The following is a 27,768-nucleotide window of genomic DNA, read 5'->3' on the forward strand; positions in this document are numbered from 1 at the left end:
AGAGTACTTAAGAAAGATAGAACTTTTTTTATGTATGCTACCACAGCAGCAAGGATCCTGATTGCTAAGCATTGGAAGACACAAGATTTACCCACGCTGGAGGAATGGCAGACGCAGTTGATGGACTACATGGAACTGGCCGAAATGACTGGCAGAATCCGAGACTTGGGAGAAGAAACAATCGAGGAAGACTGGGAAAAATTTAAAGACTATTTGAAAAAAACATTATAAGTTGTATGAATGTTAAAAAATGCACTTTTTAGGAAACTCTAGCTTCAGCAATTGTAAATTAATGAAATGGAAATTAAGGTACAAGAAGTCAGAGGTGGAATAATGAAATAACTTTATTATGTTTAAGCTAAAACGTATAAGATGTGGGTTACAACACTTTTGAAACTAGATAACATGATAAAATGAAAGATACAATAAGTTTTGAAATAAGTTAACAAATTGCTGATGTTTTGTATCACAGAGAACGCAGGGTTAGGAAGATGCGGGGAAGTCCATTGGATTTGCTGAAAAAAAGGATCATGGAAATTTGTAACTTCTCTATTTTATTTTCTATATCTGTCTTTTATTCTTTTTTCCTGTATTTCATAAACTTAATAAAAATATTATAAAAAAATAAATAAATAAAAGTTTAACTTATCAAATGGATGCAAAAGAAGTTCTGGAAAAGCTTCAACAATCAATCACCGAAGTCTTCAGAAACCTCAAATGGCTGCAAAAGAAGTTTTGGAAAAGCTTCTGTGATGGGATAATGAGCTGCTTGTGCGTAAAAGCTTGATCCCTCTGGGGTTTGGCTGGTCATCCAAACCGATGCACTAACGGAGCCCCCAAAGCATGACTCCGTCAGTCGCTGGTAGAATCTGACAGTGGGCGTCTACGGAATTTACGCCAACATAAAAGCTGTTTGACAGACATGCGCTTTCGTGACTCTCTGCGTGACAGTTTCCGGCGAAGGGTGGGAGTTCCCAAAGGGGGTCCCATTACCTCTCCACTACTCTCACTGGAAGCATCCCAGAGCCTCCCCTCCGCTGTGACTCCTGCACTCCCCCTGCTGGTTCCCTCTTCTGCTGCAGATTCTTTCCTATTCTCCTGGAGCCTGTCCACCACCTGTCTCTCCGATGGCAGTTCCCTGACATCCACCTCCCCCCCCAGGGCCCCCTTCACCCCCTCCCGCCTCCTCTCCCACTGGCGGTGAGGGCGGAAAGCCCCTGAAGGAACTCTCCTCGTCGTCCGAGGATTCTAACACTTCTAGCCACGGCGTACCGTCTCTCTCCCCGTCTTCCTCTTCTTCGTCGGAGTCGGCTTCTTCACCCACCCCTGACTCTGGGAACCCTTCAAACTCTCCTTCCTCATCGGTGGTCCCAAAGTGTTCCCTTCTAAATCGAGCCACGGGTTGCGGTTTTCTTGGGAAACGCTGATGAAATGTTTCTATTAAAACCTCGTCATTGACTACCTCTGCTGGTACCCAAGTGTTTTCCGACTCTGCTTCCCCCTCCCATTCTACCAGATATTCCACCTGATTCCCCTTCCACCTGGAATCAATGATTCCTGCCACGTTCATGTCGCGCTCTCTCTCTTCTATCACGGGCGTTTGGGTGGCCTCTCTCTCACGCTCCCTCCACTCACGTCCCTCTCGGTACGGCGACAGTAATGACCTGTGAAATACTGGGTGTAATTTCATGTGACTGGGCAGCCTGAGTTTGAATGCCACTGGGTTGACCTGCTGTATGACCTCAAAGGGTCCCAATCTTTTGGGCCTCAATTTCTTGCTCCCGCCCTTGAACGGTAGCCCTTGGGTGGACAACCACACCCGGTCCCCCACCCTTATAGTTTCACCTTCCCTCCTATTTCTGTCTGCTTGCTTCTTATATTCTTCCTTGGCTTTCTCTAAGTTAAGTTGAAGCTGACGGTGGATCGCCTCCATCTCTTCAAAAAAATATTCCGCCGCCGGCACGCTCCACCTCTCCCCTCCCTCTCCTGGGAATGCCCAGGGGTGACACCCATAATTTGCCAGGAAGGGACTCATCCCTGTGGACACGTTCTCCGCGTTGTTGTAGGCAAATTCTGCTAGAGGTAACTTATCCACCCAATCATTTTCTCTGTCTTTTACATAACACCTCAGGTATTGTTGTAAAACCCCATTTGCCCTTTCCGCTTGCCCATTGGTTTCTGGGTGCCGGGCAGTTGAGAAATTGAGTTCTACGTGCAGTAAGCTCATAAGTTTCCTCCAGAACCTGGAAGTAAATTGTTTCCCTCTGTCGCTCAACACCCTCAAGGGGGCGCCATGCAACTTGAAAATATGTTCTACAAACAACTTGGCGGTTTCCTCCGCTGTGACTGCATGTGAACAAGCTATAAAATGACACATCTTGGTTAATTGATCTACCACCACCATGACAGCTGTTTTGCCTTTGGATTTTGGCAGGTCCGTCATAAAATCTATGGATACTGCCTCCCATGGCCTTTCGGGCGTGGGTAAGGGTTGTAATAGCCCCGCTGGCGCCACCCTCTCTCCTTTCGCTCGCTGGCACCTGTCGCAACCCCTGACATATTCCCGTATGTCCTCCCTCACCTTGGGCCACCAAAACTCCCTGGTAACCAACCACATGGTTTTGTGCTGTCCAAAATGTCCCGCTGTGGGGCTGTCATGCAACTGCTTGAGTACTCTGCCCCTCAGTTCCCCGTCGGGTATGTACAGTGCCCCTTTGTAATACAACGCCCCGTTCTTTTCTTCGAACCCCCCTGTGTTCTCCTCTGTCCTCCGGAGCTCTCTGAGTTTCTCTTGGGCGTATTCATCGTTCTCCGTACCCTCTATCAGTTCCCTCTGCCCCACCAATGCCGCCCCACACACCCAGCGGTCTTCAGGGATTACATGCCTTGCCTCTGGCGCTCCCTCCCCCTCTAAGTACTCAGGTTTCCTGGAAAGAGCGTCCGCCCTCACGTTCTCGGAGCCGGGCACGTAACGAATCTCAAAGTGGAATTTGGAGAACTCCTGGGCCCATCTCACTTGTCTCTGGTTCAGCACTCGGGCTGTTCTCCAGTATTCCAGATTTTTGTGGTCAGTTCGGACTTGAACCTTGTGCTGCGCCCCAATCAGCAAGTGCCGCCATTTCCGGAATGCTTCATGAATGGCGAGCAGTTCTCGGTCGTACACTGTGTAGTTCCTCTCTGATTTGTTCAACTTCCGCGAGAAGAATGCACACGGTCTCCATTCAGACGTATCTTTTCCCGGCTGGAGAAGAACGGCCCCCACCGCTCGGTCTGATGCGTCAGTCTCCACTCTCATTGGTTGTTGTAGATCCACGTGCAAAAGTTGCTCTTCCGACGCAAACGCCTGCTTTAAGCGTTCGAACGCTTGCTGCGCTTCTCCCATCCAAACAAATTTCTTTTTGCTACTAAGACAATCCGTGATGGGCGCTGTTAAATGGGCAAAGTTTTTGATGAACTTCCTATAGAAGTTTCTGAAGCCCAGGAACCTTTGCACGTCCTTCTTGGTCTTTGGTGTTTTCCATTCCAGTACCGCTTGAACCTTGCTGGGATCCATGGCCAATCCCTTGTCAGACAACCGGTACCCCAGGAATTCTACCTCCTTGGTATGAAACTGACACTTCTCCAGTTTCACCCACAGCCGGTTTTCTCGCAGCTTGCTCAGTACCTCTCTTACATCTCGCACATGCTGCTCCTCATTGTCTGAGTACACCAGGACGTCATCTAAGAACGCTACGCAGTTCTTGTAGAGCAGTGGCCCCAGGACGTGATTCATGAATGATTGAAAACAGGCGGAGCCCGCTTGTAATCCGAAAGGCATAACGGTGTACTCAAAGGCCCCCAAGGGGGTGAACATAGTGGTCTTCCACTCATCCCCCTTTCTCACACGTATCAAGTTATATGCCCCCCAAAGGTCCAGCTTGGTAAAAATTTTCCCTTTTCTCACCCGTGTTAGAATGTCATCAATTCTGGGCATAGGGAAAGTCACTGGTTCTGACACTGCATTTAGGGCCCTGAAATCACATACAAGCCTGGGCTTGCCCGTGTTTTTTTTGTCCACAAAGAACACTGGGCTGCCCCCCACCGCTCGTGACTCTCTGATGAAACCTCGCTTGAGATTCTTGTCAATGAACTCCCTTAACTCCTGCATCTCACTGTCTGACATTGCATACAGCTTGCCCACTGGCAATTGTGCTCCTGGGAGTAAGGTAATTTGACAATCAAAGGGTCTGTGCGGGGGCAGTTTATCTGCTTCTTTTTCGCTGAATACGTCAATCAAGTCAGCGTATTGTGGTGGCACCCTCCCCTTGTCCATCACTTCCATCCCTGCTAGAGTGGCCCTGGCGCCTGCCTGAGCCTCTCCCTCCTTGCAGTGTTCTAGGCAATGTGCTGATCCAAAGGAAACCACTCTCTGATGCCAGCCTACTAGCGGATCGTGTAGCGCCAGCCAGCTCATACCCAAGATAATAGGAGCTCCTCCCAAGGTGGCTACGTTAAACGCTATCAGTTCGGTGTGTCGTGCCACCCTCATTATCATTGGTACAGTCTGTTGGCTCACTTCTCCTCCCAACAGCTCCCTCCCATCAATCGTGGTAACCTGCAAAGGCTTACTCAATGGGACAGTCTGTATCTGGTGTGCAGCTGCAAACTCTTTGCTCATGAAATTACATGAGCTACCTGAATCCAATAGCACTTTTATCTTCAGTGGGTGTCCGTTTGCCAGTTCCAGCAACACCTCTATCACAAGCGCTGGTCTTGGAGGTTCCGGCGTGGGCACATTCATTACTCCCTGGCCTGGCTGCTGTGCCCTGATGTTGGCAACCAGGCGTTGGCTTTTACTTGCTCCGTGATTTCTTCTTCCTCCTTCCCCCCAACAGTTCCCGCCATCCCTTGCCATTCCTTCCTTTGCGGACAGACTCTGGCAAAGTGACCTGGCTGTTGGCAGAGATAGCATCTCTTGCCGCTCTTTCCCTCCTTCTTCCGCCCTTCACTGGCGTTTGAAACTGCGCGCGCGCGCGCTGTTCCAAGTTCCATCGGCTCTGCTGGCGGGAAAGGCTGCTCCGGAATCTCTGGAATGCGGAAGTCCTTCCAACGTTCCCCCTTTCCTTCCCGCTTTTCCATAGCTCTAGCTTCCTGGCGTGCCCCAATGGACAGCGCTGATTTAGTCAGCTGATCCATAGACTCCGCCCTAGGCGCCCGGGAAAGTTCATCTTTCACTGCCGGAGAGAGACCTTCTTCAAACAGCATTTGAATAGGTTCACTAGCAAGGTCCCACCCAAGTCTATGAATCAGCATGGTGAACTCAGTCCAGTACTCACGTACAGATCGGCTCCCCTGTTTACACGCCATTAACTGCCTGCGCACCACTCCCTGCTCGATCTCGCTGGAAAACATCAAGTCCATGGCGCGGAAAAACTTCATTGTGTCCTTTAAGATTTCATTATTGGCTGCCATCAGGGGCCGAACCCAGTCCCTCGCCCCTCCCTCTAGATGGCCAATCACGTACGCCACTCTAGAGTTCTCGTCGGGGAAGTCATCAAACAGTAGATTGAGAGCATATTGCATCTCTGTCCTAAAGGCTTGATAGTTCCGGGGATCCCCCCCAAATTTCTGCACCAGTCCAGGCACCCGTCTGGCAAGTGGGGTGGTCTTCCCCTTATCTGCATCTTGAGCCCTCCTCTCCTCGAGCCTCGCCGTTTGCAGTGCCAGCTGGACCTCCAACGCCCTGTACCTTTGTTCCAGGCTTGGACCTGCTCCAGCTCCAGCTCCTGCTCCTCCGGTTCCGGCTGGTTCGCTCATGATGCCTTCTGCTTGCACAAGCTGCTTTCAAAGACTGTCAGATTGCTGTGATGGGATAATGAGCTGCTTCTGCGTAAAAGCTTGATCCCTCTGGGGTTTGGCTGGTCATCCAAACCAATGCACTAACGGAGCCCCCAAAGCATGACTCCGTCAGTCGCTGGTAGAATCTGACAGTGGGCGTCTACGGAATTTACGCCAACATAAAAGCTGTTTGACAGACATGCGCTTTCGTGACTCTCTGCGTGACAGTTTCCGGCGAAGGGTGGGAGTTCCCAAAGGGGGTCCCGTTACCTCTCCACTACTCTCACTGGAAGCATCCCAGAGCCTCCCCTCCGCTGTGACTCCTGCACTCCCCCTGCTGGTTCCCTCTTCTGCTGCAGATTCTTTCCTATTCTCCTGGAGCCTGTCCACCACCTGTCTCTCCGATGGCAGTTCCCTGACAGCTTCAAAAATCACCAAAGTCTTCAAAAAACTCAACTGTTCCCCCAGCCACCCACCCACCACACAGAAATTGCAAACCCCTCCCCAACTGTTGCAAACCCCTCCCCAACTGCTCCCCCAGCCCCTCCCCAACTGCTGCAAACCCCTCCCCAACTGTTCCCCCAGCCACCCAGCACACAGAAATTCAAACTCAGAATTTTTTTTTTTAAAAAAACCATGGCCCAATGGTCACAGAAAAACAGAAAAATGCAGGGGAAAAACCCCACAAGCTCCCAGATTCTTGCAAACCCCTCCCCAACTGTTCCCCCCAGCCACCCAGCACACAGAAATTCAAACTCAGAAATTAAAAAAAAAAAAAAAACATGGCCCAATGGTCACAGAAAATCATAAAAATTCAAAAACAAAACCCACAAGCTCCCAGATTCTTGCAAAAAAAACCCCGCAACACCAAGTCCTTGAATCCCAAACACCCCAACCCAAAATCCAAAAACCACAAAAAAAGTTTTAAAAGTTTAACTTACCAAATGGATGCAAAAGAAGTTTTGGAAAAGCTTCAAAAATCAGCAAAGTCTGAAAAAAGGCTACCAAACCGCGTGCTAACAGTTGCTCCTCGAAGTCAAGTCGCAACTGCAGCTCTTGAAGCAAAGCACCCATGTTTTTAATGGTTTTAAGACAAAGGAAACAAAGTCGCAAGACGTTTTCGTCTTGCGAAGCAAGCCCATAGGGAAATTCGTCTTGCGAAGCAACTCGAAAACGGAAAACTCTTTCGTCTAGCGAGTTTTCCGTCTTGCGAGGCGTTCGTCTTGCGGGGCACCACTGTACAAATTGTCAGGTTACTGGAAGATGTTACAGAAAGATTATTTTCTGGTAAATATCTGTTATGCATCCCAGGTCTTGTTCCTGGGAAGTCAAGAGGAAATAATGCGGAGACACATACAGACCTATAAACACTAATTTGGGAGTAAATTCCACTTCCAAATAAAAATTCTTATTATTTAACTGTAAAAATATTTTCGTAAGTTGTCCTAAGGTAGGGTTGCCATATTTCAAAAGACAAAAGTTGTTGAGTTTTTCATGGGTTGCCATGACATTGTTAGCAATTTCCACCCAGATACTGCTTTCAACTGCAGTATTTTGGATACATCTGGGACATTCTGGACGTATGGCAACCCTAAAAGGGTAAAGCTATAAATTCTGACATACACACAGCTATTGCTAGAAAAGTAAGTTGTGTGCCCAGTTGCTCTCGCTCAACAAGAGCACTGGACAATAAAATAGTAATAATGTCAAATGACTTAGAAGTTACTAAGCAAAATGTTGTTGACAAGGTGGGAAGAGAAACACGTGCTTTTATTGAGTTCTTCCCTTTTCCAGTTAAAGAAAACAGTTCCATATAAATCAGCAGGGTCGACAATACCTCATAATGTAAAAAACAACAACACATACAGTGTATGGAGCCTAACTGACAGTTTTTGACACAAACATCGTTCTATTAACATGCATATAGCATAACAACAGTATAAGAGTGCAATAATAATGGGTTATGAAATACTTGTAGCAACAACAAACCTCACAGACCTTGAAACTTTGGCACATGCAAGGTGGGAAGCCTATACACAATCATAGTTCACAGCTGCATGAGTGGGTGCAACTTTTTGTCATTGAAGGTGCCAGAGAGATGACACCTTCCCCTTTTCTTGGTTCAGGTAGGTAGCCATGTTGGTCTGACATAGTTGAAGTAAATTAAAAAATTATTTTAAAAATTTAAAAATCCAGTGGCACCTTAGAAACCACAAAGCCTAGGACTTGCCGATCAGAAGGTCGGCGGTTGAATCCCAGCGATGGAGTGAGCTCCCGTTGCTCGGTCCCCGCTCCTGCCAACCTAGCAGTTCGAAAGCACACCGAAAAGTAGATAAATAGGTACTGCTTTGGCGGGAAGGTAAACGGCGTTTCCATGCGCTGCTCTGGTTCACCAGAAGCGGCATAGTCATGCTGGCCACATGACCCAGAAGCTGTACGCCGGCTCCCTCAGCCAGTAAAGTGAGATGAGTGCCGCAACCCCAGAGTCGGCCACGACTGGACCTAATGGTCAGGGGTCCCTTTACCTTTACCTATTCTGCCTTGGTCAGACCACACCTTGAATACTGTGTCCAGTTCTGGGCACCACAATTTAAGAAGGATGTTGACAAGCATGAGGAGGGCAGAGGAGGGCAACCAAGATGATCAAGGTCTGGAAACCAAGCCTTATGAGGAATGATTGAGGGAGCTGGGTATGTTTAGCCTGGAAAAGAGGAGACTGAGAGGAGATATGACAGCCATCTTCAAATACCCTGCATATGTCACATGAAAGAGAGAACAAGCTTGCTTTCTCCTGCTCTGGAAGGTAGGACGTGAACCAATGGCTTCAAGGAACAAGAAAGGAGATTCTGACTAAATAACTTTATCAGGAATAACTTTCAGACAGTAAGAACTGGTTGAGAGTGGAACAGACTCCCACAAAATGTGGTAGATACTCCTTCATTGGAGGTTTTTAAGCAGAGGTTGGGTGGCTATATGTCAAGATAACTTAGCTGAGATTCCTGCACTGCAGGGGGCTGGACTAGATGACCCTCAGGTTTTTTTGAACTCTACAGTTCCATGATTCTACTGACAAACAGCACCTCTTTCCTGTCTCGACTGAGCCTTCCCCACCCAGTCCTTCAGTGACTCCAGACAATCAATAGTTTAAAGCTTATGCAGCCTCCTTGGCATTGCTTGAGAAGGAGAGAGAGAGAGAGAGAGAGAGAGATACCCGCCCCCCGCCCAGCTCTGGATGGGAACTATAACTTAAGACAGTTAAACACACCAATAGTCTGCTCTACTGCATCAGGGGGGTGGAGGAGGAAGAGATTTTGCTGTGAGGACAGTTAAGGCAGAAGCTGTAGCTATTAAGCATCTCTATGGTTACTGGTATAGGAAAAAAATCACACTTTTTAAAAACAAAATGAGCAATGGGGGAGAGGAGCAAAGGATGACTTCAGCTAGTACAGTCACCCTCAGCAGGTATGGGGGGAGGGGGAGGAAGCACAAATAAAATTCAGGAGCTTTAGGGGGGAAAAATCATTCTGGAAATTTTTCCAGTGGAATAAAGGACTGCTGTTCTTCCCCTTCTAATGTTTCCTTACAGAGAGCCAACATGGAAGTATCTCATCAGCCCATCTCATTTTGGCAGTACGTCTGTTCATGCTCTTCAGAATTGGATTGCCTGTTTGCTTTGAACTTGACTGAACCTCCCAGATTGTGTTGTATTGTCAGCACATTGCATCATCTTGCTCATACCCATGCAGCCCCTTTTCTTAGCTACTGACGGAGCAAAGAGCATCTGTCTTTCTGTGAATCTGAGGGCTCTCTGGTATTAACGCCATCCACAAATGCCTTAGCTTTAAATATACATATGTCAGAGCTGCCCCTAGGTCCCAGCTCACAGAGGACCAACGCCAGGCTGTCGTTATATACAAAAGTCTTTATTGAAGTTCAGTTTCCATTTCAAAGCCGCAGCGCGTAGCTCTACGTCTTAAACCCTAGACCGGCGAAGCTCCGTCTGAATCTCCTCCCCTTCCACACCAGTTTAAGACTCTAGCCTTGCTCCACCTCTTCCTTAGCTCCTTCCTCCTCTGGGCCCTCCTGCCCGCTGGGGTTTCACCCTTTCTGGACTCTTCTGACGCTGACTCCCCTGATTCTTGCCCCTCCCTCCGGCGGGCTTTAGGACCTGGTTCCCTATCCGGGCTACCTGCTGTGCCGCTCGCCTGTACATTTGAACTTGGCGCGCACGCCCAGCCGGCAACCTTCCTCTTGACCGTTCCCTCGCTCTCCGATGGAGGCGTGGTCAACCCTAACTCATCTTCTCTCCCTCCTGGAGGAGACGCTGTCCCTGATACCTGGGATTCTTCCCCCCCACTGCGCTCTGGTGGGGAAGCTGGTCCTGATCTCCAGCCGCTGCTCTGGGAGTCCCCGCTGGCCCCTTGCTTCTGGCGCGTCCCCCCTGGGACCCCCCTTGCCCTGGCCATCGGCGCCTCCCTCTGGGAATCTTCTGATTCGCTGTGTTTCTGGAGTGTCCCCCTTGGGGCCTCCCTTGCCCTGGCCACCGGCGCCCCCTTCTGTGAATCTTCCGATTCGCTGGAGAGGCTCATGGAATCTCTCGGGCTACTGTCATCTTCTCCTACGCTGCCCTCGGATTGCTCCCCCTCGCTCTCCATCTCCTCCCTTCCCTGTGCTCCCGCTCTTGAGTCCCTGACATCCATCCCCCCCTCGAAGCCCCCCCTTCCCCCTCTCCCTCTTCTAGCGTGGGTTCCGGGTGCTCCAATGCTGTGAGGGTGAGTGCAGGATACAGTTCTTCCCCCCTGGCATGCTGCCAGTCCGTGACGGGCATGTCGACGTCGATCTCCTCCGCTTCCATTTCTTTGCAGGTGTGCTGGAACCCAGGGTCCTCCCCCAACCCGTCCATGCCCCCCTGTCCCCCCGTCTCCTCGGGTGAGGCTGCGTGCCAGGGCCCTCTTAGCAGTTCCCTGCGCCACTCCTCCTCGGGTTGAGTGTCCCACTAATAAGAGCGGTCCGTACCAAAGCCTGAGATCGATCCCTCCGGAGAGGTAGTCCCTGGCGCCGTTTCCTCAGCTGATGAGAACCCCTGAAACGTGCTGGCTGAGAGTGTGGGTGTGAAAAGATATTCATCAAAATAATCTGCCGGCATGGGTCTGTGTGGGAAAAGTGCATGGAACTCGTCTTTGAGGAATTGCTCCTCCACGGCATATTCCGGCACCCACCTGTTGGCGCTGGCCGGGGTGTCTTCTTTGGCGAGTAGATATTCAATCCCTTCCTCCCCCCATCTCGAGTCTAAAATCTCTGTGGCCTCGTTGAGTGGTTCCGCCCCCGGCGACCCCCCCCCCCTTCGTGGGCGCTACTCTGAGCGGGTCCGGAGCTGTCTCTGGCGCCTGAAACCTGTGAGGAGCTTTGTAGGGCGTGAGCACTGATCTATGAAAGACCGGGTGCATTCTGGATCCCTCCGGGAGTGTTAACCGGAAGGCCACTGGATTGATCTGTGCCTCGACTAGGTAAGGCCCTAGCTGCTTGTGCCCGAGCTTTTTCTTAGCTAACGATCTGGCCGGCACTGCCTGTGCCGCTAACCAGACCCAGTCCCCCACTTGGATGTCCTCCCCAACCCTTCTGTGTCTGTCTGCCTGCATCTTGTAGGCGTGTTTCGCTAGTTCTTCTGCCTTTCGCTAGTTCTAACTGCCTCCGGAGTTGCTCGTGGACCTCCTGCAACTCCGCTGCCAAGGCCTCTGCTCCCTGTGGCTCCCCCTCCTCCCCTTTCTCTAATCCCGGGAAGGTTCTGGGATGCCGCCCATTGTTGGCGAAGAACGGTGTCACCCCCATTGTTGGCGAAGAACGGTGTCACCCCCGTGGATCCGTGCTTCGTGTTGTTGTAGGCAAACTCGGCCAGCGGTAGGTAGTCCACCCAGGTCGAGGGCTGTTGATTCGCGTAGCATCTCAGGTACTGCTGCATGATAGCGTTGACCCTCTCCGCTTGTCCGTTGGTCTGCGGGTGTCTTGCCGACGCTAGGTTGACCTTGACGTTCAGGATGCCCATCAGCTTCTGCCAGAAGCTCGAGATGAATTGGCGCCCCCGGTCGGACAGGATAGATCGTGGTAGGCCGTGGACCTTGAACACGTGGTCTATGAACAGCTTTGCGGTCTGTTCCGCTGTGGCCACCTTCGCGCAAGGAATGAAGTGCGCCATCTTGGTGAACATGTCTACGACCACGAGTACTGCTGTTTTGCCCCGCGAGCTGGGCAGATCAGTGACAAAGTCTAGGGCCACTCTCTCACACGGTTCGAGCGGTGTCTGTAGTGGTTCCAACAGTCCCGCCGGCGGCCTGTGTACTGGCTTGGCCTTTTGGCATGTGTCGCACCTAGTGACGTAATCCGCGACTTCTCCCCTCATCCTGGGCCACCAAAAGTGTCTGGCCACCAATTCTGCCGTCTTGTCCTTGCCGAAGTGTCCGGCGCTAGGTGCGTTGTGTAATTGTTGCAGTACTTTCGCGCGGAGGTCGTCTCCCGGTACGTAGAGAGCCCCTTTACGGAGGAGTAGTCCATCGCGTATCTGGAACTCGTCGTCCTTCGCAGTGCCGCTTCTCACCTCCTCCATCTTGGAGCGCGCGAAGGAATCTGTCTGCAGCGCGCGACGAACCGCGTCCAGGTCCACGTTGGCCGAAGCGCATGCCCACGCTTTAGGTGCGAAAATGTGCTTGGCCGCCACCGGTGCCGCTTCCTCGAGGTACTGCGGTTTCCTGGATAGCGCATCAGCCATGACGTTGCTGTCTCCCGGGATGTATTCTATCCGGAAGTCGAAATCCGCAAAGAACTCCGCCCAGCGGATGTGTCTCTGGTTCAGGAACCACGCCGTGCGCCAGTACTCCAGGTTCTTATGGTCTGTGCGAATCTGGACCGTGTGTTTGGCCCCGATGAGGAAGTGCCGCCACGCCTTGAAAGCTGCATAGATGGCTAGCAACTCCCTGTTCCAGATGGTGTAGTTCTGCTCCGACTTGCTGAGTTTACTGGAGTAGAAAGCGCACGGCCTCCAGTCCCCTTGCGGGTCTCGCTGCAGCAGGACCGCCCCCACGGCTCTGAGGCATCCGTGTCCACCCTCATGGGCGTGCTGGGGTTCACGTGTAGCAGCTGCTCTTCAGACGCGAAGAGACGCTTGAGTGTCTGAAAGGACCGCTCCGCCCAGATGAACTTCTTCTTCTTGGAGCTGAGGGTGTCCGTGATGGCCGCCGTCTGCATGGTGAATCCCTTGATAAACTTGCGATAAAAGTTGGCAAAGCCGACGAACTTCTGGACCTCCTTCCGATTGCGTGGGCTCTTCCAGTCCAACACAGAGCGGACCTTGGCGCTGTCCATGGCAAGTCCCTTGTCGGATAGCTTGTAGCCCAGGAAATCCACCTCCGTCATGTCGAACTGGCACTTCTCCAGTTTGGCGTAAAGTCTGTGCTCCCGTAGTCTCTGCAGAACGTCCTTGACGTCCCTCTCGTGAGCCTCCTGCGATTCCGAGAAGATCAGGATGTCGTCCAGGAAGCAGACGCACTTCTTGTAGAGGAGTCCCGCTAAGACGTGGTGCATGAAGGCTTGGAAACAGTGGGAGCCATTTTGCAAGCCAAACGGCATAACTCTGTATTCATAGGTGCCTAGGGGCGTAAACATGGCCGTCTTCCACTCGTCGCCCTCCCGCATGCGTATAAGATTGTACGCCCCACGTAGATCCAACTTGGTGAAGATGCGTCCCTTCCTCACCGTCGCAAGCAGGTCGTCGATCTTGGGCATGGGGAATGCCGTGGGCTTGGTTTTCGAATTTAAAATTCTGTAATCAACTACAAGCCTCTTTTGGGGCGTGTCTTTTTTCTTCACGAAGAACACAGGACTGCCCCCCACTGCTTTGGATTCTCGGATGAATCCCCGCTTCAAGTTGTGATCTATGAACTCCCTGAGTTCATGCAGTTCATCCTCAGACATGGAATACAGTTTCCCCGTCGGCAGCGTCGCCCCCGGCAGGAGGTCAATCTTGCAGTCGTATGGCCTGTGGGGAGGCAGCTTGTCCGCTTCCTTCTTGCAGAAGACCTCCAAAAACTCTTTGTACTTTTCGGGCACCGCTTGCAACATGCCTAAGTGTAGCTGTGGTCCATCCTCGTGCCCCTCATCTTCCTGGTTAGCGAGGATGCAGTGTTCTGCGCAGTAGGAGGAGCAGAAGGTCAATTGACGCTGGTACCAAGCTAATGCCGGGCTGTGCCTGTCCAGCCAACTCATGCCCAATACTATGGGAGTGTCCGACAGGTGGGTGACGTTGAAGCTGATGACTTCGCGGTGATTTCCAATGTGCATCACCATTGGCGGTGTTTGCTGTACCACTTGTCCTCCCAATAGCTCCCTGCCATCGACCGTGACCACTTTCAGGGGCATCGTGGCTGGTAGGAGCTCTACGTTATGTTGCTTGAGAAAATCCACTCCTATAAAGTCTGCATTACTACCAGAGTCAATGGTAATAGGGACTTCCATGGTGAGCCCATTGGGAAGCTGGAGAGATGCGGTTAGCTGCACCACTGGTTTGGGTGGGAGGGGGTCTGTGGGCTGTAAAATTCCTGGGGACTGCTTCACTGACTCGTCTGGCTGGGCCCCAGTGCCTCCGCTTCCAGCCAGACTCCGTCGTTTCTCTGCAGTGGTTCTCCCTGCTGAACTGCTTCTTTTACTGTTGCTGAGGCTGCAGTGTGCTTATGGATCCTCTGGGGACACTCTTTCGCCATGTGCTGAGCACTGTCGCAGATGTAACACTTCCTGTTCCCTCTAGGAGCCTTCGTCTTGACTGCTCCTGGTGTTTGGGCTCTGGTTGCTGTCTGAGCCCTGGCACCACCTATCTCCATCGGCTCTTCTCCCCCTCCCAGTGGAGGCGTGGACTGGGCGCGCGCTGTTTCTCTGGGAAAGAAGGGAGGTGATCTAGCTGGCGTGCATCCCCAACGTCCTTCCTCCTTGCTCCAAGGACGTTCTTCCAGACGCACCCCTATCGCCAGCGCTCTCTGGACGACTTCCTTAGTGCTCTGGGGTCTCTCCCCCCTCGCAATTTCGTCTTTCACAGCCCCATTCAGCCCCTCCCAGAACAGGTCCCGGACGGCAGCTGAGTCTTTTTCCCATCCCAGCGCGTTGACCAATGCAAAAAAAGCGGGAGTGATATTGTCGTACAGTGGCTTTCCCCTGTTTCACTCCATGTATCTCCCTTCTGGCCACATCTACATCTACCGCTGATAAAAAACAAGCGTCCATCGCCTTAATAAAGGCATCCGCATTTCGGAGGGCTGGGTCATTATCGCGCCACAGATTGCGCAGCCACGCTTTAGCTTCCCCATGGAGATGAGTCAGAATGAAGCCCACTTTCTCCTCCTCATCTCTAAAGTCCTTCTGCAGCAACTTGAGCGCGAAAACTACGTCTGCTCTGAAGTTAGGATACTGCTGCAGGCTCCCATCGAAATGAGACACGGGGCTGCCTCCCCTCTTTCCTAGACCAATCCCCTCTGGTCTGGCACCCGGTAGCCCCTGTTTGGTCAACATTTCCAACCTGGTTTGCAGATCCCGGCAGGCAGCGGCTGCTTCATCCTCTCTCTTTCTGGATGCTGCTATTTCCATGTTAAGCCTTGTGACTGCTTCTTGCAAGGCTGCCATTCTTTCATCGGTACTCATCCTTTCCGATCTTCGTGAGCTCGCAAAGCACCAAGCTTCGTCCCTCGCTGCGTCCACTCACGCTGCGAAGGTTTTATGGAGACGGAGCTTACTGTCAGAGCTGCCCCTAGGTCCCAGCTCACAGAGGACCAACGCCAGGCTGTCGTTATATACAAAAGTCTTTATTGAAGTTCAGTTTCCATTTCAAAGCTGCAGCGCGTAGCTCTACGTCTTAAACCCTAGACCAGCGAAGCTCCGTCTGAATCTCCTCCCCTTCCACACCAGTTTAAGACTCTAGCCTTGCTCCACCTCTTCCTTAGCTCCTTCCTCCTCTGGGCCCTCCTGCCTGCTGGGGTTTCACCCTTTCTGGACTCTTCTGACGCTGACTCCCCTGATTCTTGCCCCTCCCTCCGGCGGGCTTTAGGACCTGGTTCCCTATCCGGGCTACCTGCTGTGCCTGTACATTTGAACTTGGCGCGCGCGCACAGCCGGCAACCTTCCTCTTGACCGTTTCCTCGCTCTCCGATGGAGGCGTGGTCAACCCTAATTCATCTTCTCTCCCTCCTGGAGGAGACGCTGTCCCTGATACCTGGGATTCTTCCCCCCCACTGCGCTCTGGTGGGGAAGCTGGTCCTGATCTCCAGCCGCTGCTTCTCTCTCTCTTTCCTTCCACAGGAAAACCCACTGAAATTTTCTCTGTTTCTCTCCCCCTGGTAGCTTAAAGGGGTGCTCCACAACATAGACCAAGTTCCTAACCTTACCTATGCAGTGCACCTCATGTTTTGGTCAAATACGCTTCATTTCTGGGCATTTCTACCCTTACTGACCAGGTCCACACAGGGAAAATGCTACCTTAACATCAGGCTTAAATTCACCCACCCTCCCCCAGTAATACAGGTTCCAGAAGGGCTTACTCCCTGAACACAGGAAAAAAATATGTCAGCTGCCAATGACAAATGTGTAGTATTCAAGATACAAAATGCCACTCTTTAGGCAAAAGGTTTAATGCTCTTAACACAAGCAAAGTGGTGCCTATTTTGTATCTCTTATAAGATGATGAAGGAAGCAACTATATACTAAATTAATAAAGATGTAAATTAGGTTACTTATGAGTAGCTAGTTTCGGTAATGAGCATATTTGTCCACTGGGAACAATGCTGAGAGACTCATTCAATTTGCATTAGGCCACTGTAACATTTTCTCTTAAATTACTTTTTAGCAAAAAGGGTTTATCTGCTTCTCATTCTTTCACAACTGGGGACATTTAAAAAGGGTACACAGAAATGGTATTTGTACCCTCACTCTAGGCATATACTTAGAAGTTCCAATGCTTTCAAAGGAAATGGCAGAGGGTTGGACTCGATGGCCCTTGTGGTCTCTTCCAACTCTATGATTCTATGAACTTTATTCTGAAGATGTACATTTAAGATTGCATCAAGATTACATTTGGATAATTAGTTACATCCAAAATCAGACAAATATATTTGAAGTGAGGAACCTGTCAATAAAGAAATGCACAGCTGTGAAGCCAAACCAACACATACAGACTCTGAATGAGCATACCTGAACTCAGATGATTGACTCAAATGAAATCTGCACTTGGGGGCTTTCGGAATAATTTTAGGGGGCAGGATATGTCTTAAGACATCTATCCCTTGCAAGCCTCTCAGCCATTATGCTAACAGAATATCATTCACAGGTAACAATTCATACAAGGGAACTGCTTTTCTTGCTCTTAGTTTTGTGCTAAAGCACCAAGCTTTGTAATCTTTCATGACACTTTCATGACTGCATGCTCTTATTTCGTTGACACCAGAAGCCTGGGATCAGACTATAATAGGGGTAAGCAACTGAAAATCTGAAGGGTACATCCTGGCACAGAAGTTTCTAATGTGCGTGGGCAGAGTGGCAGATGTGACGGAAACACAGGGGCAGCATGTCCTGTTTTGCCACTTGAGGAAAACGGGAAGTGCCACTCTGCACAGCCACTGCTCCCACCACTACCTGCCTGCTCCTCTGCCACTGCTTGCTCTGCCGCCGCAGGCCCTGCATCTGCCCAGCATTTGCCGCTGGCGGAGATGCAGATTTCAGGCAAGATCGCATCCATTTGTGGCGAGATCCCATTCAAATCACATAAGCACTTGTGTGCACTCTACAAGATCTCACGAGATCCTCTCCCAAAATGGACACAATCATGCCTGAAATCGTCAGTGCCCGGGTTTGTTTGCTTTTCTGTCTGAAGCTGTGGTCTCACCCTGTCGAATGGCTGGGCCGAAAACAGCAGCAGCTTTGAAATGGGAGGTCACTTTCAAACACCCACTCCACTTCCTTCTCAACAGGCCAACGGGGGGCGGGGGGCTTCCAAATGGGAAATTACATAAGATCTGCAGACCAGGGGCCTTATCCAGAAGAAAAACATACAAATGTGATACAGGGACATGGTTACATATTCCTGAGCATCTCAGCTTGCAAGCTTTCCAATGGTTGTGTACAGCTGTGTTTTCTCCACAATGAGCCCTTTGCTCTGTATGAGAAAAGCCCTTGCTGTTCTCTAGAATTAGAAAACCGAAAAGAAATTATGCAATCTAGTAAAAATAGAAAATAAGAAAAAATATTCAGATTTATTCCATTTGCACAATGAAGACAAGTCCCAGAATTCTGCATTTTGCTGTTCATATTTAGACTGCAGAATTTTATTTTAAAGGAGCCTTCCTAGAATTACACATTACACTGCTACTTTCACTCACATTTTATTAATGGAAACACGGATTTGCCACTTTCACATACAATTTCTCTCTCCCTCCCACTTGTTAAAGCCTGAATTGAGACAAAGCTTTGCACTGTGTGTTGCATTTTACATCAAAGGATATAATAAAATAGCCCTGCTGCTTGTCAGTTCCATTTATACAAAGTTATAATTATGTTTTATTAATCCCTTTGTTGAGTTTCACAAGTTATTTCTTTTAGACTCTAGCTATTTCTTATAAGATTTTAAATTTGTAAATAAAAAAAATTGATCTAAATGTCTGAAAGGAATGAATTTTGTTTGTTTTAAGTTAGTTCCTAGGTCTCAGTTACAATACTTCATTTAAAGTTTAAACTGATTCGTGGTTTTTATGGTTTTCCCCAAGGAAATCTGAACACAATTCTCTGAGAAGAATTCTCAGAATTTTCATAAAACTGCAATTTCCAGAATTCTTTAAAGGAATTCATGCTAGTTAGCCACATGGATTTTCTGTGCAGGAAGGTAGTATATAAATTAGGCTTGTGTGTCCTCTGTGTTTGTGTAGTAATAATGAGGCGACTTCACATTGTCTACAGCAATGTCTACCTACATCCTCAGTCCTGGCCAGACTGCTGAAGAGTTAGAACTGGTATAATACACAACTGAAGTACTCCAAGTGCAATAAAAGCCTAATTCATACAACTTGTTGTGTACATTTGTGTTCCACTGTCCTCTTTTTCTGTCTGTTGGCTTGTAACTATTCACTTCCTTTTTTTGTTGTTCCCAACAGTCCTGTGTGTGTACAAATTTTGGGGCTTTCTCTGTTAAACCACTCAGATGGTAGTGTTTTGAGGAGCCCCCCCAGTCTGGGACTGGCACAGTATTAATACCTTTCTAACATACATATCATTAAGGAGTGAAAAGGATATTGTACTGAGAAGTGTGAAAGCAATATAATTATGTGGCTATACTCAGGGGTGCCAGAAGAAAATATGAGCTTACACTTTGCAAGGGAGACTATTTCCAAGAGTAAGCCCCACTCGCTACAGCTTCAGCTACTAGTTGTAGTGTAAAGAAATATACTTGTTAAAGGAGAGTCCATGTAGTCAAGCCTAGGCATTCAAAATGGGTTATTTAGCTCCAAGTATTACCACATGCCATGCTGGCTCTCTATTAATAGTTTCAAACAAAAGGCTCTATTGTAACGAAAGCTAAAATGGCCTTTACTCTTTTAAAAGAGTTTATAAATGATTAATCACTTAATATTTTAAATAGGATAAAATAGAGTATAGCTTTCATAAAATACAGCAGGACGGCTAGCATACAGTCACTAAATTTGGTGGCCTCTGCTAAGTTCTCTGGATAATATAAAGATCTTACACAGATGGAACGAATTCCAGTTCTATCAACAACATAGTTTTATCAATCACATCTATTATCATGTGAAGGGAGGGCTGGCAGTTTTTTTGCTTCCATCAATAAATGTAACAGCCTTGATTGCAGGTGTGCTGAATCTACCTACAGTGCAGCAAGAAACTCTAATTTCAATTGGCTGAGCTGCTGTGATGGAATGGACTGTTCTGTTTCTCAGGAAACTATTCTGTAGGGCTAAGACTGTGTACTGTGGGTAGTAAGCCAGAAGGCAAACAGGCTGGGGGCTGGGGGGCTGGGGGCCAAGACAAGAGGGCACAGCATTGCTAGGTCTATTCTAGACCCTGGCAGAGGAATTCTACCTGTATGGATTGTCACGGCAGCACTTTGACAGCTGGGCAATCTAAAAGAAGGCAATGAGGGCGGAAAAGAAAGTCCTTTGGGTGCAGGATTGTAGTTTAGACCAGCAAGGGACTGGACCCAAATTCGTGAGTTTTTGAAACAGGAAATATCTGAACAGAGATTCACAAAAACAACAGGACCATTGAACATTCCTGGCTTGACGCCTTAATCTTTTGGGGAAAGTATTTCCAGAGATATTTCCAGCACACTGAACAGAAAGCTTCTTCATTTCGTAGCTCTTTTCAAAGACTCCAATGAAAGCTGATAAGGGATTCAAAGGTATTGTTGGCCATAAATACTAAATAGTCACAGCCTGTAAATGCTGGGTAGAAAACTATCAAGATGTTTCGATTTTAGAACAAAATAATAAGAACGCTGCCTCAAAAAGGGCATGAGATTCTAGCCCAAAAATGGAAACAAGAAGAACTACCGTCGATGGAAGAATGGAGAATGAAGTTAATGGAATACACAGAACTTGATAAATTAACAGGAAGGATCCGAGGCCTACGAGACCACAGATTCACTGAAGACTGGAGTAAATTTGTAGACTATTTGAAAAGTATTTGCGATGAACAATTAACGTTTGTAGGTTTGCAAGAGGCTCTTTGAAAATAATATTAGAAATATTGTAAAAAAGGGAATAAGAGGGAGGAGGTTTTTAACAAAAGGTAATATTAGATTAAGAAATGCGGAAGAAGGATTAAAACTGAGGATTTGCAGAAGAGCTGAGGGAAGTCCAAAAAATGTATCTGTGAAAAACTGTGTTATGTGTTTTTATATTTTTGTATTGCAAAATGAATAAAAATAATTTATTTTAAAAAAGGGCACGTAGAGATTATGCTTTGCGTATGCTACATGCAGTACAGCACATAGCTGCTGTGGGTAACACTATTTAATCTAATTGGGTTTTTCCAATTACGCTGATATTCTAGAGACAATATAATCATCATCATAAAGATGCCTAGGGGTTGTCCAATAGCACGGACAGCCCCACCAAACATTCCGTGGTGGCTTTTACCATCAAAATGATTCAATTAAGTGATCACAAGTGATCACAAATCTCTCAACATTTTAGAGGTTAAGTGTTTTACAAGTGGAGCTTACTTTATTTTAAGCATTTATAGCTATTGAACAGTAGGCCTCTGTTCATCTACAATTTGCTGCTTGGAGTATTTTTTTCTGAATTTTACCCATTCTGAGCCGTTGAGTACAGGGAGAACTAGATAACACATAAATAAATAAATAACAACATTAGAACTTTCTGCTGCAAACTTGCATTTCCCATAACAATCTCTTCAACAACTGAACCATGCACAAGTTTTTGCTCACCAGAAACTGAGCGGTACATTGAACACTTGCCTGTCTTCAACGGCAGAGAGAGCAACAGCATGGCAGTCAGAGTCAGTGACAGGCAGAATCACTGGCAGATGGAGCCAGCTAGTTGTAGGTTAGTCTCCATCCTCCTCCCTGCTGAGCTCTACAAGGGCAAAAGAACTGAGACTTCACCAGCAGGGCAGGTTGTCTAAGAAGACAGGCAAGTGGGGCTGGCAGAATAGGTTGGTGGGACACTGTTCTGTTTGCCCTCATGGAGCAGCCTCCACTGGCTGAATAGGATATAAGAAGCATATGGGTGTGACTAAAACACCCAGGGATTTCATATCCTAATAAACAAGAATTTGTTTGGATTAGCACTGACTCCCCTGTGTTCCCACATGATATACTGGAAGTGCAAGTTATTCACCCATCTGCCTGAATGTAATGTTCAAAGTCATCCTCAATTCAAAGATGTTAATGAGTGGTTAAGAAGATGAAATGATGAGTGGAAACCTAAAGTAATGAAATGGAAAATGACAAGGAGGAAGGGAGGGCGCTCTGGCTGCATAGCAAGGTAATATTCCTGTGTTGACTTGTGAAATTATCTCTCCAGGGCAGTAGAGGAAAGACTGGGTTTTTTATGAGAGCAATGGTCAATATATTTTTTTTAAAAAAAAAACAGAGCAAAAACAATTGAGCACCCAAACTAATAGCTTCTTCTGTCTTCAGTTTTAATGGGTTTGCACCTCACTTTATCACAACAGAGAATTTAGCACTGAACCATTTCAGAAGGTGTTAGAGGCTTCTTAACTCATGCCGGCGTTTTGTTCCAGATGAAAAAGTATAATATATGGATGTGAAGTGCTAGGATTGCAACTAATTTCCATTCTGGAATGTGAGAAGGAACGCAGGGGGAGGAGACAGCAATAACATGGTATAAATCCCTCATTTTGAATGTCTGGATTATAATTATATTTTTAGAAAAAAACATTATTGATGAGTGGAGATTGCTGAACTCCTTTTTTGCCCTGTCATTGCTCCTCCCCCATTCTCCCCTTGTATTGCGAATGTTTAATTTTAAAATATTTTTAAGAAAGGGTTATATCCAACAGAGAGAAAAGAACAGATGGGGAAGGGAGAAGCCATGCCAAAGCTTTGTATCACCCAGCTATCATTAGTGACCTGACTCATATCACTCTCACAGAAATCAAAGGTTGAAGTTGCAAAAAGGCAGTGATGTTGACGGAAGCTAGGCACCACCTGGAGACGAAATCTCTTGACAGCCTATCCCCAATTTCCAGGACTGAGCAGGTGTTTGCCATCTGATCATGCAGTGAGTTGGGTGGGGAACTAATTGCTCAGCCTATATGTGCACATTTCAGCTGGGTTCCCAATTCTCAATATGCTGATACATAATTTCAGGGCTCAAGGCTTTTGGGGTGTTTTATTTTTTAAAAAAACCTGAATTATTTTTGCTGCAATACATGATGTAGTAGAAAGAGAAAATACCAGCTATGGCATCTGTGATTTGCACTGCCCTCTGCAGTTTCAATTCAGAGAAACTGTCTTAAACCAATGTAGAAAACTTCCCATTATCTACTTTCCTATGGACAAGCCAAGAAAAACTTTTTTTTTTTTTGTCTTCTCAAATTTGAAAGAATATGATAATCTGAAAAGAATCTGACATTTTTGCTTTTATTTTTTACCTGGAAGCTGAATTGTTGCCTTAAGAACACACAAAAAAACCTTGTACAAAATCTATGTCTCAGTAACTTAAGTAAAAAATGGTGAAGACCCATCCGAATCACAACTGATTCTGGCATTCCAACAACCTTATGTATTGAGCTGGAATCCCAAGACCCCAAGTTGTGTAGTATCAAGGGATAAGTCCAATGTGGAAAAGGCCAAACAGTCTGCTGATTCCAAGGACAAGAAAGAAGCCTTGAGAGGTTGCTAACACTGCAGTCCATTAAATACATAAAACATTATTTCTAATGCATTGAACACTCACAGCTGTACCCTATATCAGTGGTTTTCAACCAGTGTACCGCGGCACCCTGGGGTGCCTTGAATGATATTGAGGGGTGCCGCAGGCAACAATGGCCTCTGTCCCCCTCGAGTCTCTGCCTCCCAAAGGCATGCACAGCTGTTTATTGCAGCAGCCCTGGCTACAAGCTACCCAGCTTTGGGGGCTGGCCAGTGGGTGCTGGTTGCCAGGAGCTGAGGTGGCCTTGAGTAAGCAAGCAAGCAGGCGAGGGAGCCCAGCCAGCTAGTCCACCAGCCCTTGCTGTTGGGAATGGACAGACAAGTGAGGAGGCACCTCTCTTTGGGGTGGGTGGGGGCACCTCAGAGACCAGGGGCGGCAATAGTGGGTGCCTGGAGGACTCCTAAGGAGAGGGGAGAGGAAAGGAAGCTGAGGGAACCCACCACAAGGGAAGGTGTTCAAAAAAGGGTGAGAGGCTGCCAGCTCTGCAGGCACCACAGGGGTGCCACAGAAAGAATGTAGTTGGTCAAGGAAGACTTGGACTCAAAAAGGTTGAAAACCTCAGTCCTATATGGTAGAATACCAAGATGTTTTCATTCTTAGAAGCTGATTGAAACCATTTTAAGAACCAGTTGTTGCATCACATCAAAAGTCCTCTACCTTCCTGCCAGAAAAACAACCTGTCAGAAGAATAGCATTTGAGCCGCAATGGGTCAGTGTGTCTGGCTATTAACCAGAAGGTTGGTGGTTTGATCCCACAAGAGGACAGCTGTGGGCAGGATTCCTGCACTGTAGGGAGTTGGAGGAGATGACCCTCAGGATCCCTTCCAACTCTACAATTCTATGATCCTAATTCCCATGGGGAGGGTGGCTGGCTACCTCAAATTGAAGGCTGCAAACTGGAGGCTAGGGCTGGATCTATACAGGTATTTTTAAAATGCTATGGGAAAAAATGCTATTGGGGGGGGGGAGAAAGGCTCCCAAGGCAATCTGCCATTGGCTTTGGATTCTGCTCTACAGCACCATCTGGTGTTACATTTTTATAACACTTTTTAACATTATAAATTGACCAGTGTAGCTGAGTCCATCACTGACAAACTAGGCTCTTTATTTATAGGACCTTGCCCTATGCCTGGATATTTGACAGCTTTCAAATCAACATCAACATGTACCTTTTCCCCCTCGGGAAGGAAGGTGGCAAGGAACATTGGGGCCTAAGGATCAAAATTACAAATGTATATGCATTTTGTACAGTTTAATGCTGAAATTCTCACTTTGGAAAAAGGGACGCAGGATGATAGGCTAACGCTCCAGCCATAGCTTGTGTGTTGGCAACCTGATGATTAGCTGATATTCCTTAAAGGGTTTGGATTGGGGCCTGGCTCTGACAAGTGATTCTTAAAGCGGAATCATGAAATTGCTACCAAGAGTGTTTTTAGTGAGTTTGCTATGGAAACACCAATTCCATGAGGTAAAAATCTAAAATCTGAAGTGGCTTCACATTTATAGCTGTGGGTAAAAATATAAATACAGGTCTGTACCGCTCTTAAATCCCAGCAGTTGCCAAGTGTGTCAGAACAGTTGAGACACTATAACTGATGTGCCACAAAACAATATGAATTATTAAGGGACAGATACCCAATTTAAAATATATCTAACTCCGTCTCTGTGGAGTTCCTAAATCTCACATACTGTTTATATAGTGCTTTAGGGTAGGAATAATTTCACATGCTTTATTTCAGTAATCTGACAACAACCCCGCTGAGGGCATGCCCCCCACCCTCAAACAATGAACTGTTATACGGCAACAAGGAGCAAGTGCTGTGTCTCCCTTCCAAGCTTTTCCTGGAGCAGCACAATCAATGCCTTGTCAGCTTCACAAACCATGCAGAAGTAGATACTCTTGAGTTTGACCATTTGGCTTTGAATGATTCTCTGATTTATACGTTGCATAATCGGTGGTTCTTATTGGAATACCAAACTGCACTGCTGTGCTGAACCAAATAATGACTGGAGAAAAACAAGGAACAGTATTCATGAACTTTTAAACAATAATGAATTTAGATTTGGGTATTCAGCCTGCACGTAGAAAGCTAGATGCTGACCCAGCCTGCTCCCTAACATTTTAGTTTCATACTCACCAGCAATATGAAGGAAATTAACCTGTGTTTGAATGGAACATGACATAGTTGAAGTAAAAATTCACTTAAATGTTAACTGTGACTTACAAAATCACAGCTTGGCACAGATGTGGGGGGGGGGGATAAATAAATAAAATGAGAGTGGAGTGCGTATACTCTCAATTTACTTATTTCCCAACATACCCCCGCACAGCTGTTGTTGTGGGGTTACCTGGCTTTAGGCAGATGGTGCAAGAGCTCTGAAAGCATCCCAGAGCCATCACACTACCTTCCCAAAGCCCATTCTGAGGGTTCCTGGCTCTACATGTTTTTGCATTTATGTGTGGACTGAACCCTCGCATAAGATGCGAGTTACCTGCATTTCTTTTATGAGTTAATTGGCAGATTGATTACCACAATTATGACTTATCTGTTAACCTTATCTGCTCTTTCCCTTGCAAGAATAGTTAGCAATTCTCCTCCCATCACCCTTTGGGAAACTAAGACTGAATGGGAAACTAAGCTCAACACCTTCATATAAGAACAAAAAAATCTAAATGCAGCATCCTGAAATGCAGCCTGAATTATGATGTTTACACACCACTTGTAATGTTACCATATATATTTGAATGTACAGGCCTGTTTTAGTTTTCTGGGGTCCATGTGTTGACATGGGCTAAGTAAGTACACTGTGTTGGGGAGAAAATATTGAACAAAAGCCCTTACATTTTGGCAAGCTAGAAAACACACCAATAAATCAAAATAAGAACAGAATTTACATAGACCTGGCTTATGCTATTAATGAGCAGATTTGTTTGTCATTATTATTATTGCTATTGGTACATTTCTATGGAAAGGTTCAGGAAATTCCTCACTAGTGATGCAAGTTTCTTCCAGTTTTACCAAGCCTGAAAAAAAGGGAATTGCAGTACCGTACAGCTTTCAGTGCTCAAATTAGTTAAGAAACTATAATAAATTTCTGTTCCCTTCAGGGGCTGTTTCACTGATTTGAAATTAATGTACTACTGAAATAAATAAAAACAACATTTTTTAAAAAATAAGGAAGTTCCAAACTTAAGACCCAACAAAAGCGCTTGCGCGCGCGCGCGCGCGCGCGCTCTCTCTCTCTCTCTCTCTCTCTCTCTCTCTCTCTCACACACACACACACCTGACTATTCTCTGAAAAGTTAAGCTTATGAGCCATAATCTCTCGAAAAATATAAGACACAATGGAGCCAACATGGGACTTTTGCATATTTTTGTAAGATACAGGAAGAAGCAAATAACCTTATTTCAGAACCATTTATATTTTACTATCTGGATAACAGATAGGAGGCTGTGAAATTTCTGCTATCTTGCAGGGGGTAGGGTGACCGGGTGAGCTCAATTTAATAGTGACAAAAATTGTGGGAGAGGTGAGTAACATGTTACATCACTGCCAGTTCTGGACTGGCTAGCCAAATCAGAGGATGGAACAAATAAGTTGGGAGGTTGTGGACTCTCCTTCACTGGAGGTATTTAAGCAGAGGTTGGATGGCCATCTGTCATAGATGCTTTAGCGGAGATTCCTACATTGCAGGTGGCTGGACTAGATGACCCTTGGGTCCCTCCAACTCTATGATTCTATGATTTTAAGTCGTGAATGCAGTTGATGGACAAGCATTAGTATTACCTGAGCCTTGGCCCTCTAAGATCCTTGACCTTCTGTAAAACCCCTATTAACAGCAATAGCCCGTAACAGTGGCAAGTAGATGCTACACATGTTTTAATTAGGGCTGTAAGTAACCAAAGCATTCTCCCTCCATTTTCCCAATCTCCACAATTTGGTTGTGCAGATCCTATGGGTTTAATTACCTGTATCTGTCAGGTGGGGGGGCAGCTTTTTTTCTGAAACTGCACTCTTGTCAGGGCAGGCAAGTCACTGCCTCTCTTGGCTATCAACCAACCACCTCTAATCTCTCCATTACTGAGAAATGGAGAGCTTGCGAAATTTCAGGAGACAGCCAACAGAACCTGATAGAATTAACTCACTCCTCCTTTCTTGCCTCCTAACCCTTCCTTGCCGCCATGTTTTCCTCTGTGTCAGAAATATATGTGACTGAAAGGGAACTTGGCCAATTTTTGATTTAAAAACTATTGATAACAAGGGCAAAGCCAGCAGGTGGAACCAAGGATGGCCAGAGGGCAGAGCGAAGGAGTGCCAGGATTGGAACATAACAAAATCTGGTGGGTTTGGAGAAGAGACAAAGTAAAATAAGGCAATTTTAGGTATATGGCCACAAGAACAAACCTCTTTTGTCAGATTGGCTCTAAACCGCAACCTGCTTTTAAAACCTGGTTACATGCCAGAATGTAATTTTACTAATCGGACTAGTAGA

At 47.2% G+C, this 27,768-nt stretch overlaps 1 protein-coding gene across 39 annotated transcripts in view; it reads right to left on the bottom strand.

The window, feature by feature from the left end:
* The window catches only part of MAP2 (microtubule associated protein 2), a 343,536-nt gene that overhangs the window by 190,287 nt on the left and 125,481 nt on the right, over positions 1-27,768 (bottom strand). The window lies entirely within an intron of this gene.

The sequence above is a fragment of the Podarcis erhardii genome (assembly GCF_964252035.2).
Source record: "Podarcis erhardii genome assembly, chromosome: 1".
In the NCBI taxonomy this organism is placed as follows: Eukaryota; Metazoa; Chordata; class Lepidosauria; order Squamata; family Lacertidae; genus Podarcis; species Podarcis erhardii.